This window comes from Ambystoma mexicanum, chromosome 7q, assembly GCF_040938575.1.
Source record: "Ambystoma mexicanum isolate Mex_15411 chromosome 7q, UKY_AmexF1_1, whole genome shotgun sequence".
Lineage (NCBI taxonomy): Eukaryota > Metazoa > Chordata > Amphibia > Caudata > Ambystomatidae > Ambystoma > Ambystoma mexicanum.
In genome coordinates this window covers 182,340,343-182,356,892 of record NC_090941.1, presented here as the reverse complement: position 1 = coordinate 182,356,892, position 16,550 = coordinate 182,340,343, and positions in this window count along the sequence as shown.

Below are 16,550 nucleotides of genomic sequence, written 5' to 3'. Positions count from 1 at the left end.
CCTCGGTCTGTCTCTTGGGGACAAGCGACAGATCGAGCAATCCAGAGGCCGACCGCCTTAATCTGATATGAGAATTGCTTATTGGCCAATGACCAATGGCCGGTCCTCCCTGATTTGATATTTGACGGGGAGTCAAGGGATTCACTATCAGATGTAATGTAATCCCCCACTTCAATGAGGCTTATGGAGTTTCTTGCTTGGTCGAAATCCATAGAGGTCTCTTTCTATGCTATGGACACCAGCTCAGGTGATTTTCTTACTTTACTGGTGCCTTCACCATTAGCCTTTGCTTCCTCATCCTTCTTTAACTGCCAAATCACATCTCTTAAGTACTTTCTTAAATCTTTCTTCAGTTTATTCCTCCTAACATTCAATGATTTTTTCTTTGCTTTTGTAGAGTGTGTGATATCATTTTCTCCAATGGGATATCTTTTGTTAAAGTAGTTCGTACTTCATCAGTTCTGCCGTATGTTCCCACCGCTTTCTCGCTTGAGCTCTTTGTGTTTTATTTTGCATGTTGAAGCAACTAGTACTCAGCATGTCAATTTGTACATTTAGCTCCGAGAGAATTAGCGTGTGGGTTCTCATCTCATCCCTGATATTATTATATAGAGCAACTTGAGCACTCAGTGTAGAATTCAGTGCAGAGATTGATGGTGATGACAATTTTATACAGTCATCTGTTTCTCGTAAGGTGTGATGGAGTGTGTTCGTTCGACTTGTTTCTGGACCTTGTGCAAGATTGCTTAGGTACATTAATTCCACTAATTTGGATGGTGAACCTCTTATAGGGCCCTGATTCACATAATAGTGTTCATCGGGGCTCACGTAGCCACCAGCTACGCCACCATTCCTTATAGGTTCAGGCAGGCGCAGGCTCTTATTGACCAAGGTATCTACTTCCACACATCCTAGCTCTCCGACACCCTCCATAAAGCTAACGTCACTCATATTTTGCCTATGTCTAGGTTCAGAGGGGCTGGCGAGCGAGTGTTCTTTGCCATGGTGCTCGCACCCACACGCTTAAAGAGGCTTTGTTGCCTCTGTGACGCACCTGGAGTTGAATGATTTTCCCTCACATTGCTATCTGTTGGTAGTGTGATTTGAGTTGTTTTCCTTGTTTCCCGCTGGATGCCGGTATCATTCCCACTCCCCACAGTAATAGGAGTTTTATTTGCCTTTGCAATGCCCATGCCGGCACAAATTGCATTCAAAATACTTGTTTCCTGCTGTAGTAGAGCTGGTACTGTATTCACAGAGTCGGCCAAACTAATCAGGTCCCCTGACGTCACGTCCAGGACTGCTTGGGGTGACAGTACTGATTACGGTGAATGGGTCTTAGTTTGTGTTTTCTGCTTGTTAGTTTGTTTTCGCAGGACCATGACTGTCAGTGTAGATTGCTTCTTTCTTGTTTGAACAGGTGGCATCATTGAGTTTTCCAACTGACAGTATGCTATTAGTTTTTCCGCAATAACTTAGTCATCCGTTTACCCACGCGTAACAGGTTTCTACACCTTTGCCTATGGCAGAGAAGCTCCAAGGCAAATGCCCACCGTCACTTCTCTCCTAGGCCGTGTATAACTCGTAGTATAAATCAGCGGGTCTGTGGAGTCCGTGGAGAAGCACGTGGATTTATGCCTTGTTATGCGTCACCAAGCTCCTCTTGATTAACCAGTTGATTAATGATGCTTGGTATACCTAGTACTCTCCTTTATAGAGAGTGAAAATTGTGCACCCACTTATTTTTTATGGACTCCCCCGCTACTGCTGTTACTTTTTGGAACAATTTAAATCCAGATGTTAAGGGGAAGCTTTGGTCTACTTCTTGCAATTAAAGTTGAGTGGAAGCTCAAAGGCTCTAATAGCCCACAGGCACTTCCTCTCTCCCCTCTCCTAGCTGGCTTCCCTGAGAGAGAGTACAGAATGTCAATGATCCTCCCAGGATTAGTTGTGTTTGTTGAGTTTTACAGCAGTATTATAGCTCACCTTAGCTCTTTCAGCCAGTGGTGTATCTGTGGGCTTCACTTCAGCAACAATAATAGACAGGTGAAGCTGAGGGTTCCCCCAGCACCTGTTTCCAAGTAATGATCATTGTAGCCTGCTTTTGTAGCCACTTAGTGTCCGAGGGGAAAAAAAGCATAGCGGTCCAGACTCCTGCTGTTACTACCACAGGTCCCTTAAAAGAGCACAAAGGATAGGGTTTAGCGAGGCTACCCGTGTAAACGCTGACAAGTATGATGGAACGGACACAAAAAAATGAAAACAGAGTGTCGGATTTACACAAGAGTTAGTCGCGGATGGTAAATGTTTTGAGGCTTACCTTGCTTGGTTGCAAAGTGAATGCCTCACCGCTGCAGTCCCTCAACCTAAACACCAAGCACACTGCTGCACACCGCTGCACTCCATGCAGAGTGTGTGTATTCAAAGGATCCTCCTCCAGCACCAGTAGTGGAAATGAAAAGCAGACTCCTTTGCTCTGCTGTCTGCTTGTACGCCACCAAGTCCACCAAGCACATTGCTGCCCACAGTGTTATTCCTATGCTGATGACACCCAGATGCTGGTGCGGCTTGATCTGTCTCTTCCTATGACTACCTGAACCGGTCCATTTTTGGATGGGCAAAATCTGGCCCTGTCTTAACGGCAAGAAGACAAGGATTCCTATTGTTGGTAACCCTCCTGATTCCTCGCCCTGGTCTACTGCCTTCTGGCCTGCCGGAATTGGCCCCCTCCTTCTGCAATGGTCTAGGACCTGGGTGTGAAGCTTTCCACCTCACTGTTGATGCAGGCCGAGGTGAGTGCAGTATGTCAATCAGTTAATTTCTAGCTTCGGATTCTGCTTAAAATGTTGCCCTATCTTCCACCTCAGCTCTGCCCCCTAGTTGTACCCTCCCTGATGTCAGGATCTTTGGATTACTGCATTTCTCTTTATCTTGCACAACCAGTTTATCTCCGCTACACTTACAAATTCTACACAATTCTGTAGCTATGCTTGCCACTGGTGCTTCTCGTTACTCCTATGTCTCCACTATTCTCAATTCCCGGGCATTGGTTGCAGGTGCCTAAACGCATCAAGTTTAAGGCACATTGCATTGTTCATCTGCCCTTCTACAAAAAAGGTCCTGAGTATCTCCAGACTAAATTCAGCCAGTATGTTCCCCCACGTTCCCTCCTTTCCGCTGCCACTATGTGCATTTCTGTCCCCCTTTTCAAGCGCTCCTGTGTAGGAGGTTGCTCTGATCATCTGCCATTTTGGCGTGCTTTGAAGACCTTTCTGTTCTCAGCCTACATTTTCTGCGGTTTCGTTCTACCTTCTTTTGCAGTCTTTCTTGTAGCACCATGATGCCCTAGTTTGTGAAGGTCTGAACTTTAGAAATGGCCATAACATAACAACATATATATATCAAGATCGAGAGAGAGAGAGAGAGAGAGGGAGATGGGGGGTCAGAGAGAGAAAGAAATAGAAAGAATTAGAGAGAAAGGCATAGAGAGACATATATATAGAGAGAGAGAACATTGTACAGAGAAAGAAAAGCATAGAGATGTAGCGTGAAAGAGGGATAGAGGCATCCCATTAGATAGCCTATTATAAAACTCAAAAGTGCATACAAATAAATAAATAGAGAGAAAGGCATTGAGAGATATCAAGGCATACACAGAGGGAGACAGAAAGTGAGAGGCAAAGGTAGGCACACACACAGGGGCATAAAGAGAGATGGAGGCAGAGAAATGCATAGAGAGTGAGGGGAATGCAGAGACAGAGAGAGGGACAAATACAGTGAGAAACATACATAGAGAGTGATAAAAGACATAGGGCCTCATTACACGGTAGGCGGTAAGGGTTAACGGCCACCAGTAATGGTACCGGTGACCGTTAACCCTTACCGCCTTACTACGAGGTCCCTTAGCGGGTTTGTACTTTAACACCTGCTTTTAGCAGGCGTTAAAAACCAACCCGCTAAGGGACCTTGGTGCTAATTACGGAACCGCAAATTTGCGGTACCGTAATTAGCACCTTCCCCATTCCCATTATGCCCTATGGGGCAAAAATGGGAATGGGGAAGGGCAATGGTGGAAGGGGGAATTACCGCCCCGCCAACCTTGGAATAGGGCGGTAATTCCCCTTTCCACCAAGGCGGTGCTGGTATTTTACCGGCATGATCCATGGCGCTAATAGCGCCATGGTTCACCGCCTACCGTGTAATGAGGCCCATAGTGGGAGATAGCGAAAGAGTGTCGGACAGGCATTAAGAAAGAGATAAGAGCATAGAGAGTGAGAGTGAGAAATAGAGTTAAAGAGAGAGAGACATAGAAAGGGAGTGAGAGAGAAAGGCATAGGATCATAGAGAGAGAAATAGGGCCTTATTACAGTTTCCAAGGTACAGTAAAAATGGCAGTAAAATTGCTGGGTAATTCCGGATCTACCTCCAGGCCTGACCTGTTGGTAAATCAGGCTTCCACTGGCAAAACAATTCTGCAATTACTGGCACAGGTATTACAGGTAATTACTGCAACTGAGGCAATCCCCTCCATGGAATCCTATGGGACTCCAGGGAATGGGGATTTCCCGTTGTTGCTGGCACCTGGATTATCCCGGTAATACCAGAATCTCAGGCACCAGTAACAATAGGGGCAGTTTGCCGGTATCCCACTGGAATTACCAACGGGATACCAGCAAACCTGTAATGAGCCCCATAGAGAGAGAGGTATACATTCTGTAGGGTTGCCCAGTAGAAATCCCAGTAGCATACTGTAACATAAAAAAACATTGCAGCTGTTTACAAAAAAAAGGAAAGCAAGAGAGAAATGTGGAGTATAGATCCCAGTAACATGTTGCAATAACATAATGAGAGTAGAATGTGCTGTTCAATGTGCAATACCTTCTACTGTTGCTTCTGCAAATCGGTGACTCCTGAGTGACTTCTTGTAGGACCCCTGGTATTATAAATTGTATTATTTAACATTGCAGGAAGTTACTGAAGAAAGGAGGAGAAAAAGAGAAAGAGAGAGAAAGAGAGAGATCTGTGGTATGAATCCCAGTACTATACTGTAGACTAACATAACATACAAAATGCAGAATGTGCTATGTCATGTACAGTGACACTAGTGTACTAGCTGGATGGTGCTCAGTTTCCTCCTTCTACAGATGGCAAAAGGCAGCCTTTGGGGGCTTCTTAGGAAGCTTCTCTTAAGAAAGGTTGATTTGAATATATTATATCATATTATATTAAATTAGCTCATTTCCTCATAGCAGAACATTTGCCAGAAAGTTACAGAAGAAAAAGATATACACACATATATAACATAACATGCTGAATGTAGAATATGCACAGAATGCAATGGAATAAGCTAAAGAAGAAAGGGAGAGAGTTTAGTAGATGGAAAAATCTTGTCAAGTGCAATTAGAAGCACCCTGTTCTTCCATACCACCGCTGCTGTCCCCCTTCTTCTGGTTGGGGTCCTGCCGAGCTCCGAGTGATAAAACCATAGATTCTGTGGCAGGGCACAGGTCTTGTAAAAGTTGATTTCTTCCATTGGTTGGGTAATAGTCCAGTGCCAAGATCAAGAAATTGAACAGCAGAATATTAGCTGTGCTTTCAAGTGATACATAAGGCATTGTCCTGTCTGTTCACACATATGCTAACTATGGCAGCCCGTGGTGCCCGACAGGTGGGCAATGCCAATGTTTTCACTGACCAGGGAGTAGGGCTGAAACTATGAATGCCTGTGTGGTTATTTAATTCAGGTAATCAATGCCCTGTATCTGCTGTACAGGACCCCTTTATTTTTGGGGGCGCGGGGGCAAATGTATTTGTGTCATGGTGAGTGAAGAGTTTTTCTCTATTGCAAGGAAGGGGAAACATTCACTTGGGCCATCTCCCCTGATGAAGGGCAGGCATGAAATCCTATATTCCTACTGCATTTTTGACAATACAGATCTGCAGCTGGCATGGTCTAGAGGGGTGGTTTTTCACCACAACCTTAACCAATCTTTATTATAAGGAGATGAGTATTTGTTTTTTAACACACCAGAATATGCAACATTTTATTTGCAGTAGGCTATTCTCTGTTCCTACCCAACAGGTAGATCATAATTGGTGATACTATCGATGCCCTCCTCTTTTTCCCTCTCCAACCCCCCTTACATCCACCACCTTTCCTCCTACCTCTTCAACTCTCAACTACTTCTCCCCTATCCCTCCTATTTAATTAGTACAAATCCTTCACAGTGCCAACCCTTGTGGTGCTTATGTCGACCCTTTTCCTCCCTAAGTGGTCAAAGACTCAATCCATTTTCTCTGATCCCTTATCTCTCTGAGCTATTTAACTTTTCTCTCTCCTGTGGTCTCTTTCCAGCCTCCTTCAAATCTACACCTGTCTTACTTCTATTGAAGAAACCCTCTGCTGACCCAAACGTACCAGAAAAATATGACCCAGTTTCTCTTCTTCACCATGATTCAAAAGTCCTTGAGTGGTCCGTCTTGGAGATCCACTTCAATCTATCTTCCATAGTAAACACACCACCAAGACTCCACACATGGATGTCTCCAACTTTCTCTATAATGCTCACCACTCCAAACTCTCTTCTATATACGTTTGGGCCTTTCTGATGTTTTTGACAATGTCAACCACTCTTCTCTCCTCATCACTCTCCAGGACCTTGGGTTTTCTGCTCTTGTCTGGAATGCCTCCTACCTGGAAGGCTGATCATTTAAAATATCTTGGAACTCTCAAACCTCTGACCCCAACTCACTCCCTGTCGGTGTCCCCCAAGGATCAGTCCTTGGACCTCTGGTTTTCACCCACCATACCTCTGCCCTACAAAGACTTATCTCATCCTTTGGCTTTCACTACCACTTTTTGCTGATGAGACTCAAATATTGTTCTACTTTCCCTCCTTCACCCTGGCCATCTGAGACAGATGATTAACTTTCTCACTGCAATTCGACACTGGATGGCTCCCCACTGCCTCATGCCGAACTCTTCAAAAATGAGTCATCTTCCACCTGGCTTCCAATGCCATCCCTACCCTCTCTCACCCTATCTCCTTCCCCCCTAACCTTCTTGCTCCCCCGCCCAAGGCACGCAATCTTAGTGTCGTTTTTGATAGCGACCGCCGACTGCAACAATTTATCACTATCTCTGCCTCTGCTGCCCGCATTAGCCTCCTCAACATTGAGAAAATGCATCCTTTTCTCACTAACCACTCTACAAAAACTATCTCCAATCTCATGCTCACCAAACTTAACTACTACTCAAGCATACTCCTTGGCCATCTTCGTTATTCCTTCCTCCCACTAGACAAGGTCCTGAAATTTGATATCAGGGCTCTCTACAACATACCCAGATCCTCTCTCACTTCTACCTACCGACGACATGCTGGTTGGCTCATCATGAGCAACCTCGATCTTTTTTTGTTCCTTCTCCTAGTCTACAAAGTTATCAATGGTCTTGCTCAACTCACAGTGGAGCTCTCCGCCGCATGGCAGTGTCGACGGAGAGCTCCACTGTGATACAGATATTTACGATCTGGATTGCTTAGATACGAGATTGCAACTCGTTCGGCACTAAATAGGGGATACCAGCTCCTCACTTAGTGACAACGCAATCTGAAGTGACCACGATTCTTCACCCAAGTGGGAGTGATGCATTACAGCTAGCCTGCTGCCCTTTACCGAGGTCCCCAGTTAATGAACTATACGCGGTACGATACAGTCCGCGACACAAGAGCGGCTGCATCACAACTTCAGCCACGTCCTCACTTCTTCTGCTTTACGCATGCTGCGGCTTGCACAGATTGGACTCCACCAACTGACAATACGAATTATCTGAGGAGGTCACCTGATATGCTCTGGGTGTCCAGCTTTCTCTGAAAACCATGCCGAGTCACCTGATCAACAAGGCAGTACTCACATAGAACACTCCATCCTTCAGGTTCACCCATCCTGAGGCAGGCCCACTCAAGAAAGGTATATACTATAGCCTGCTAGGGCCGAAACACACCTGTTTACACCATCGTTACCCCAACTCCAGTGTTCATCAACACTGATCACTTTTGTAAACTCTCAACATTGTGTACCGCTAATGTATTATATGTTGTTGTCCCCTGTTGTGGTGTGACACAGCAGTAGGCTATGTATTTTATATAATGTTTGTATTGTGATTCGAGTCTCACTCATCTCGAAGCTTTGTGTGCCACAGCATCACGCACCTTTAGCATGTCTTTTTACTAGATGGAATGTTCTTTGTTTCAGTGTGTTACTAGACGAATAGGTCTCCACCTTCGATTATACACATTTACAGTAACTATGAAGGTGTGTCTTTTGTATGATATGAGATAGATAACTCGGTTGTTTGAATAAGTGAGATTGACACTGTTCATTTGCGATTGCTTTTGATTATAGAGCCCTTCTGGGCAGAATAGGGTCCTAACCAGGATCCCGTGTATACTCTGTGTCTGTGGCGGTGACACAAGGATCTCACAAATTGGAAAAAAACATTTTGAACTCCCACTTGCTTGTAGACAAAGTGCATGTTCCAGTTTAGCTGCAATTCAGTGAAAACATATAGTGCTCACGCATCTGTTCCGAAAAAAAAACACATCCTGCAGCCTGACAGCAAGCATCACTCTGGAGCATTTTAGGAATCTGATGCTCCATTTTTATGAAAAGACTGGCTGTGGTACCATTATGTGGGAGCGCAAAATGATATTTCCCGATTTGTGAGATCCTTGTGTCACCTCCACAGACACTCCATTGTAGGCACTCATTCTTCTGTGCTCATGGAACCAGTGGCCGAGTGTTGATTCATACATGATTGATTCATTTTTGTAAATTTTTGTATCACGTGAAATAAATAATTTTGATACACAATATTTGAATGGAGTCCTCTGGACATTTCTTCAGTGCATATTGGTATGATAATACAAGGATCCAGAGTGTAGGGTCTACCTGCATCTTTCAGTACAGTAGTAAATAAGAAATAATACACAAGGATGGTGCTAAAGGCATTGCCCACCTGAGGTGTGTACAATGTACTTGGAGTGCTCAAAAATCAGTGGTTCTACTGTACAGCATTACCTAGATTACACATATTGCCACCAATGTGATATATGATATGATATATGGCATTTATAACCTGCCTATACACAAGTGTTTCTAGGCGCAACAAGACAGGTGGGGGAAGACGGGGAGGACAAAACAATGATCTTACTAGGCCTTGTGGCATTCAGAACGTGCAAGTGCGGGGAAGGGGAGAAGTGCAAAAGGGGGGAGGTGGCGAAGTGCAGGTAAACAAAAGTGCAGCCAGCAGGTGCCTCAGTCTAGGTGAAAGGAACGTGCAGCCAACGGGTGGCTCTTAAGCGCAAAGAGAGGGGACTGTAGGGTTACAGATACAGTCCACAAGTGCTAGTGGAGCCAAGAGGCAGTGCGAGGTGCAACTGGACATACGGTTGCCTTGTGTGGCAGGATTGGCCGCCCAAGAGACCTTTGCCATAGCCAGTTAAAATGATATTGGGAAATTGTGACACATGTAACTTACCACTTTCCAGACCATTTAGTTGCATACTGTTGCTTTGTTATCAGACTTAAAATGGGTAATTCTGGAACTCAAATAACAGCCAAACCAGATGTGCTGCAGTGTGCGTGCGTGAAATGGGCTCTCTCAAAAACACAGTGATACATGAAAATCCCAACATACAACTCAACTCTGTTTAGGAAAGCAGCACGGATTGTAAAGTGTCTATTTTGCAAATATTTAGTTTTGGCTAGATCCTTGATCCTTTTTTCTCTTGCTCCTCTCCCACCATGCACTGCTAACTGTGAGCATTGCACAAGTGACCCACACAATATAGCCGTGTCACCTGGCCCTACAATTTGAGTGAAGGCAACATTAACAGTACAGGAGTGACAGACACTCTGTACAACTGCCCATGACAACTCTCATTACGACCCAGGCGGTAAGTTACCGCCTGGGCCGTGACTTTACCACCATGGCGTAAACTACGTTTACGCCATGGTGGTTGGCGGACTTACCGCCCCATTCCGACCTTGGCGGGGCGGTAAGTCCCCAATCCCCTTTTACCCTTCCCCATTCCCATTTTTGCCCCATAGGGCATAATGGGAGTGGGGAAGGCGTTAATTACGCCACCGTAAATTACGGTGGCGTAATTAACTCCATGGTCCCTTAGCGCCATGGATTTTAACACCTGCTAAAAGCAGGTGTTAAAAGCACCATGGCGCTAGGGGACCTCGTAATTGGCGGTAAGGGGTCGGCGCAGCTAACGCTGGCGTAAACCCCTTACCGCCAGGGTCGTAATGAGGCCCATATGTAAACAATAATGCAAGCTGAAACACCCCAGGCCCCAGGCACCCGTGAATGTGTCAGTAGAATATGCATGTTAAAGATGTACAGGCTATTTATCACTGTATGAATCTTCTGCTTAAAAGATGCAGCAGAAATGTGATGCTTTCTATGACACCTGTTTCCGCCATATCAGGGTGTTAATCCAGGTCACTGAAGGACACATCCCTGAGTGATGCAAGGATAAAGCAACAGCTTGCTTCAGGACAAATGAATGACCAACGTCATGTCTCACTTGGGACTTGGAGTGTAATGGGACATGCACAAGCAAGGAAGCACAGGTGAAACATTGAAGGCACTGTCGCAACAGGGGGCTATGTGCAAAACAGGCTCAACTCAGTTTGGCACATTTTTGTCTTGAGGAAACAGTATCCCAGAGATTTTCTGTTAGGGGAAGCTGTATCATTCGAGCTTAAAATCTGGAAACTGCTAATAACTTTGCTTTTCTTTCCCTTCCCTGCTAATCACCCCACTGCCACTGAGACCGGTGGCATGGTCCTCATGAACCTCACAGGATACCTGGCCCTGCTACCCAGCCAATACCAGCACTCCCACCCCCCACTGCACTGCCTCTGCAGGTCCCTGCTTGGCGGCTCTATATCCTACCCTTGGGAGTTGCCCGCACTAGCACTTAGTCTGAGGCCTCCTCCTTGGCTCCCCTTGGCGCACCCCCTCGCCCCCTACAGCCCCCCACCATCTCTTGTCCATTCTTTGGCCCCACCACCCATCCCCATCAGCTGCACATGCACGTCTTAATGCCGCAAGGCCTAGTTGGGCCACGACTTTATATTTACTGTTTGCCAATGTGTTTGCTCTCCCCTGTCCCCTTCACATTTAGCCTTGTGGCGCTTTAAAACACAATTCTGTTGTATAAAGCGTCTAGCAAATGCTCAATAAAATAAATAAATAAATAAATAAAAATAAAATCCTGGCCATGAAACGAGAGCAAGAGTCGGCCTCCTCTGAGGCCCTTATGGTCATGGTACTTAGAGCTGCCACTGCTCAAGCCGTTGTCCCCACGCCTGTGTGACTAATGAAGACTCTTGTGCCCGCTCTCAGACACTCAGGGCCATGCCTTGCTTGTAAGTGGGAAACTTGCAGCATACCAACACTCAGTAACATGGAGTGCTGCAAACTTGCAGACCCATTGCCAGCAGAGTTGGCAGCTAGAATGTGTCTCCCCATGGCTTTTTGGTGCACACAGCATTTTATGATCTTTGACACTATGTAAGAAGCAGCCGCAAATGTGCTTTTCCTAGTTTTCCTTGCTACTTGGGTCATCAAAATCACAAACTGTTTTCTGTTGCCCGGCTCATCACTTTCATTCCTCTGTATGTTGGGAGCCTGCCATGCAATGCATTCTGTAAGGGTTGTTCAGGACACTGCACCTGAGGTGGACTGCAGGCACTCTGAGAGGGAGTGGGGAGACTTTTGTCAGAAGGTTTGGGCCAAGGTGAGAAATGTTATGTTATTTTTATACTATTGCTTATGGCACCAGCCAAGCTCAAGAGCAGTGGAGCGTTTTACAACTGGAGAGCTCCAGTATTGGGCTTGGTATTATATACAGCAGTACTGTTGATGGAGGGAGAGAGGGATTTGTATTTGTCCGGCAGGTATTTTTGAAAGATCCTGTTTTTAGTGTTTTGCAGAGTACTGCCATTATAGAATCCATTGCATGCTAAGCTCCCAACATGCACTCTTTTCAAGCCTCTGCTGGGTTTGCGTTCCAGCTGGGTGCCTCGGCTGCATAGCTCAGGGGCAACGTGCTTGCCTTGGAAGCAAGACGACACAGAGCAATACATGTTTGATCCCGGGGTCTGCGCTTAGAAACCTCTGGATAATAAGTGCATATTAAATAACCAATTATAATTATAATTGGGGTGTAACAGGAGAAGGACTGCTTGAAAGTCTTCCTTTTACGTGCTAGATTGGACTACAACCTTTTCATAGTTTTGCTACATGAGGTATGAGAGTCTCCAGCGCTATAGAGTTTAGACACCAAGTATATTGATTTTCCATTCAAGTCTTCTTTCTAGATGATGCATGTCGTTTTTAATATAATCCTAGCAGGCAGAGGGAGCCAGAGAAGCTTGCACAGTGTTGAAGAGATGCAGCCGAATTTGCAGGCAGAGTTAACGAGGCAGGCTGATTGTGATGTGCTGCTTTGTGGGGTTCCAGGTGGGCAGCCAGAAGCCTAGAAAGAGGGGCATGTTCCCCTTCAATGTTTGAGATCACAAGGGCTTGGACCATCCTGCAGAAGTCTTGCAAGAGATTATTGTTTTGATTTTGCATATTGGGAGATCTGTAGCTACATGGTTTTGCCCCTTTTTTCCTATGTACGTTTGGAAGAAAAGACTACTGTCAACAATGAAGCCCAGGGATCTGGCTGAGTTTTACAGCTGAGTTGTGAATCGTTCCAGGCACAAATCCCCCAGCCGTTGTTGCACAAGTTATTGTTTGGTGAGGGGCCAAAGAGGATGAATCCAGTCTTGGTGTGGTTCAGTTTGAGGTAGACGTTTAACATCTATGTTTAAAAGATAGTCAGGCATTTGCAGGGGTGAGCAATGTCCTGGGTGCCACTGACCCTAATATACAGCTGAGTGTCATCCGCGTGCTGATGGATAGCTATGTTGGGGTCATTTAGGAGCGTTCCCAAGGGCTCCATGCATATATTGAAGATGAATGGAGAGAGGATGGAACCACGGGGGACCCCACATGTGACTGGGAGTCAGTTTGATCTGAATGAGCCCATCTGTAAGGCCTGGTCTGGTCTGCTAGATAGGTAGGAAGCAAACCATTTTAGGGGTGTTAGTGCAGCCCATCCTCTAGGCAAGGAAGGAAAGGAGTATTTGGTGGTCATCTGTGCTGAAAGTAGCAGAGCGGCCTAAGAGGACCAGAAGTAACTAGTCCCCTGTGTCAGTGATTCCCAGTATATCGTCCACTACTTGGTTGGCTGCAGCATTGGTGCTGTATTTGGGGCAGAAGCTGGACTGGTAATTGCGGAGGAGGCCAAGGTAGCACATTTTGTGAAGTAGTTGGGTGGCAACTACTTGCTCAATAAGCTTCCCAATAGACTGGAGGCTCATGATTGGTCTGTAGTTGGCTAGGTCCTCTGGGTCAAGCAAGGGTTTTTTGAGATTGCAGTTGTAAATACGATGACTGTTTCCTTCAGTTGTCCAATAGTATCCATAAAGAGGGTTGAGACCTCAATATCGTCTAAGGGTTATGACAGCCAGCACTAGTGTTGTGTTTATTGACATCACCACTGTTTTACCACCTATGGAGGAGAGTATGCATCTGCCTTTTCCAAAGTTGTCTATTGACATAGGAGGCTGGGGACACTATTCTATATGCATGTTCTATTCTTGTTACCAGAGCTCCATAGGTAGCATATACTATGTGGATATTATGACCCCATTTCTGTTGGAATCCGGTATCACACCAAGACAGGCTCAATAACTTTATTCAGGGACTGAAAACGTAAAGGGGTTGCATCACATTGCTTTTTTATGCCCCAATTGTTCTAATGTCTCCCCACAACACACATAGACCCACAAATTACCCTGAAACTGAACAAGCATCTTTACTGCACATGAATTCTCACATAGCATATACATTTGCACACTGCATCCGCAGCCCCACACTACAGATTCATGTGCACCGTGCACATGCTCATTTCTAAGTCTGCCATAAACCATATACATGGACCCATGCCCTCACACCGTGTATATGTTCAGAACCTATGTGCATGCTAACATAATGCACACAAACAATCACACTGCACCATTACACCACCCATTTACCCACACACTACACATGCACCCACACACTGCGTATGCATGCTCATGCAGCACACACACAGCAACAAGATGAACACAGCCCTCTCATTCCACGTGCACACAAACAATGCGCAAACGACACACATACATTATGCAATGTCTCTATGCATGCTCAAACTATTGGCTTTCCCAACTCTTATTCCGGTCTGTCTGGGTCTTTTATGTCTAGCCATGCTCTAATAAGGCCATTACAAAGTACTGTCTGTGCCCTGTACCTTTGATTAGTGCATCTCTTTTAAAAATGTTTTATTGTATTTGGTTTAATTGAACCTTTACAAGAAAAGAAACACCATAAAAAAGATCCCTTTAAAACATAAGATTTAGATTATACAAACAATATTAGCGCATCGTCTTTTGTATGTAATCGTCTAAAGTTAACCGCTGAATAACATATGCAGTAGTTTTCTTTTTCATGCGCAAAGTTTTATGCATGAGCGCACTTTTAATCAGCTTTAAAACTTTGAGTGCTGCCGACAAAGGTCTTTTCAATTATTTTCGATAAGTAATAAGAGTTGGGCAGGATATTAAACACTCTCCTACTGAGAGCTAATGGAAAGATAAGGTGCTTATACTTGCTTCAGCTTTTTCTAATGGTTGTTGCATTGTTGTTTTTACATTCCCGATTGCAAAGAAAGCAGCAGATTGACTGCGGAATAATGTGGGAGCAAAGAGGAAGATGGCGGTCCTTCATGGCCCTTACACTCTACCAGGACCTCTTTGAGAAATCGATATTCTAACGAAAGCACTTGAAAATCATGTATTTTCTAATTGGTACTCTGCTGCTGCCCCTTCTGGTACAGCCCACATGTGTTCATTTGTGTTTTCTCTCACAAGAGCCCCGTCCCCCACACTGTGATGTCAGTGAGCTTGACAAGAGGATATCAAGAGAAAAACAACCATTCCAGCTGTGACCTGACGGATATTCAGAGGAAAGACTCCTAATCTACTGGCATGCAGTTATACTAATTGGAATAGTTTTGTGTACATTCAGTACCGGAAATGTGATCAAATGTAAACATAACACTTGTACACAAGACATAGTGATTCTTGAATAAGTTCAAGGGAAGACAAGAGAAGATTTTGGACTACTTTGCTTAAGAAATGTTGTTGGAATGCATGGGACCGAAGGTTGGCATAAAAATTACTTTAAATAATGTACCATTGCAATGTATGGTATGTGAATTTCAATCAATCAAAGCACACTTTATTTGGCTGTTAAGCCATGAAAGTTACAAATAATCATAACCATAAAATACAACATATAACAGTTACATTTCGTCCGGTGCCATTTTGCCTTTTGGAGACAGGAGATATTACAGCAGCATATCATAAAATGCTAGATAAGCAGCAATAAGCAATCATCGCGGGGATAAAAACAAGAATTAAAATACTTAAAACACCTGTTTGATGTAGAGGGAGTATACATACAGTTACACACCAAGCAAAGTCTAGACTGACCAGCTTAAGCACTTCCTAGTTGCAGCTTGTGCACAGGGGGTTATATAGAACGTGAGCCTATCCTATATTTGGACTGTACCACATTAGTTATTGGCATTATTCTCCAGATGCCTTGCCCTCCTCAGCCATGCCCGGTGTGTAAGTTTGGCAACAAAGTGCATCATGTTCAGATAATTGGTTCTTTCACAAAAGGCCAATGCCGGGCAAAGGTATTGAATTCTGAGATCCTTATATGCAGGACAGGTTAGCAGGAAATGGGATGGAGATTCCCCTCGTGCTCCACAAACTAAGCACGTTGCCTGAGAGCACCTGTGCCAATTTCCCGTATGCTAGCCAGCTTCAAGGTGCCCATCCCAAAGTCAATGTAAAGGCTACGGGTATAGCCTGGCCTAATTATGACCAAATACTCTTGATACCCAACGCTAGCTTCGGCCTCATATATGATTGTCCGGGGTTGAGTTTGCAACAAGCTTCCTCCATGGAGCGTCATGTGAACGGAGGATAGCACAGGGGAAACGCGCTGGTCATGGAAGCAAGATCTTGCAGAGCAACAGCGATTCTAATCATCCCGGATCTGCGCTTAGAAACCGAACTCGGGTACGGTATTAGGCGTGTTATAAAAAAGCAATTAAAATGAATGTCGCCTCCATTCCGGCGCTTCGAACCAGCTCTCTGGATTCTCCTGTCATGCGGTTTGGTGAGTTCCATAGGTTGCCCTGATTAGAATCCAGAATCCTATATTTTACGTGCTTCAGCCAGGGGAGGGGGCTCGAGCCTCCCAGAGACATGACATGAGATAATGCTTCCCTATACTTTGAAAAGCTCAGGGAAGTCGATATTCTTACCCCATGGAATAGGGATTTCAAACTTATGGCACATTTGATAGGACAGAG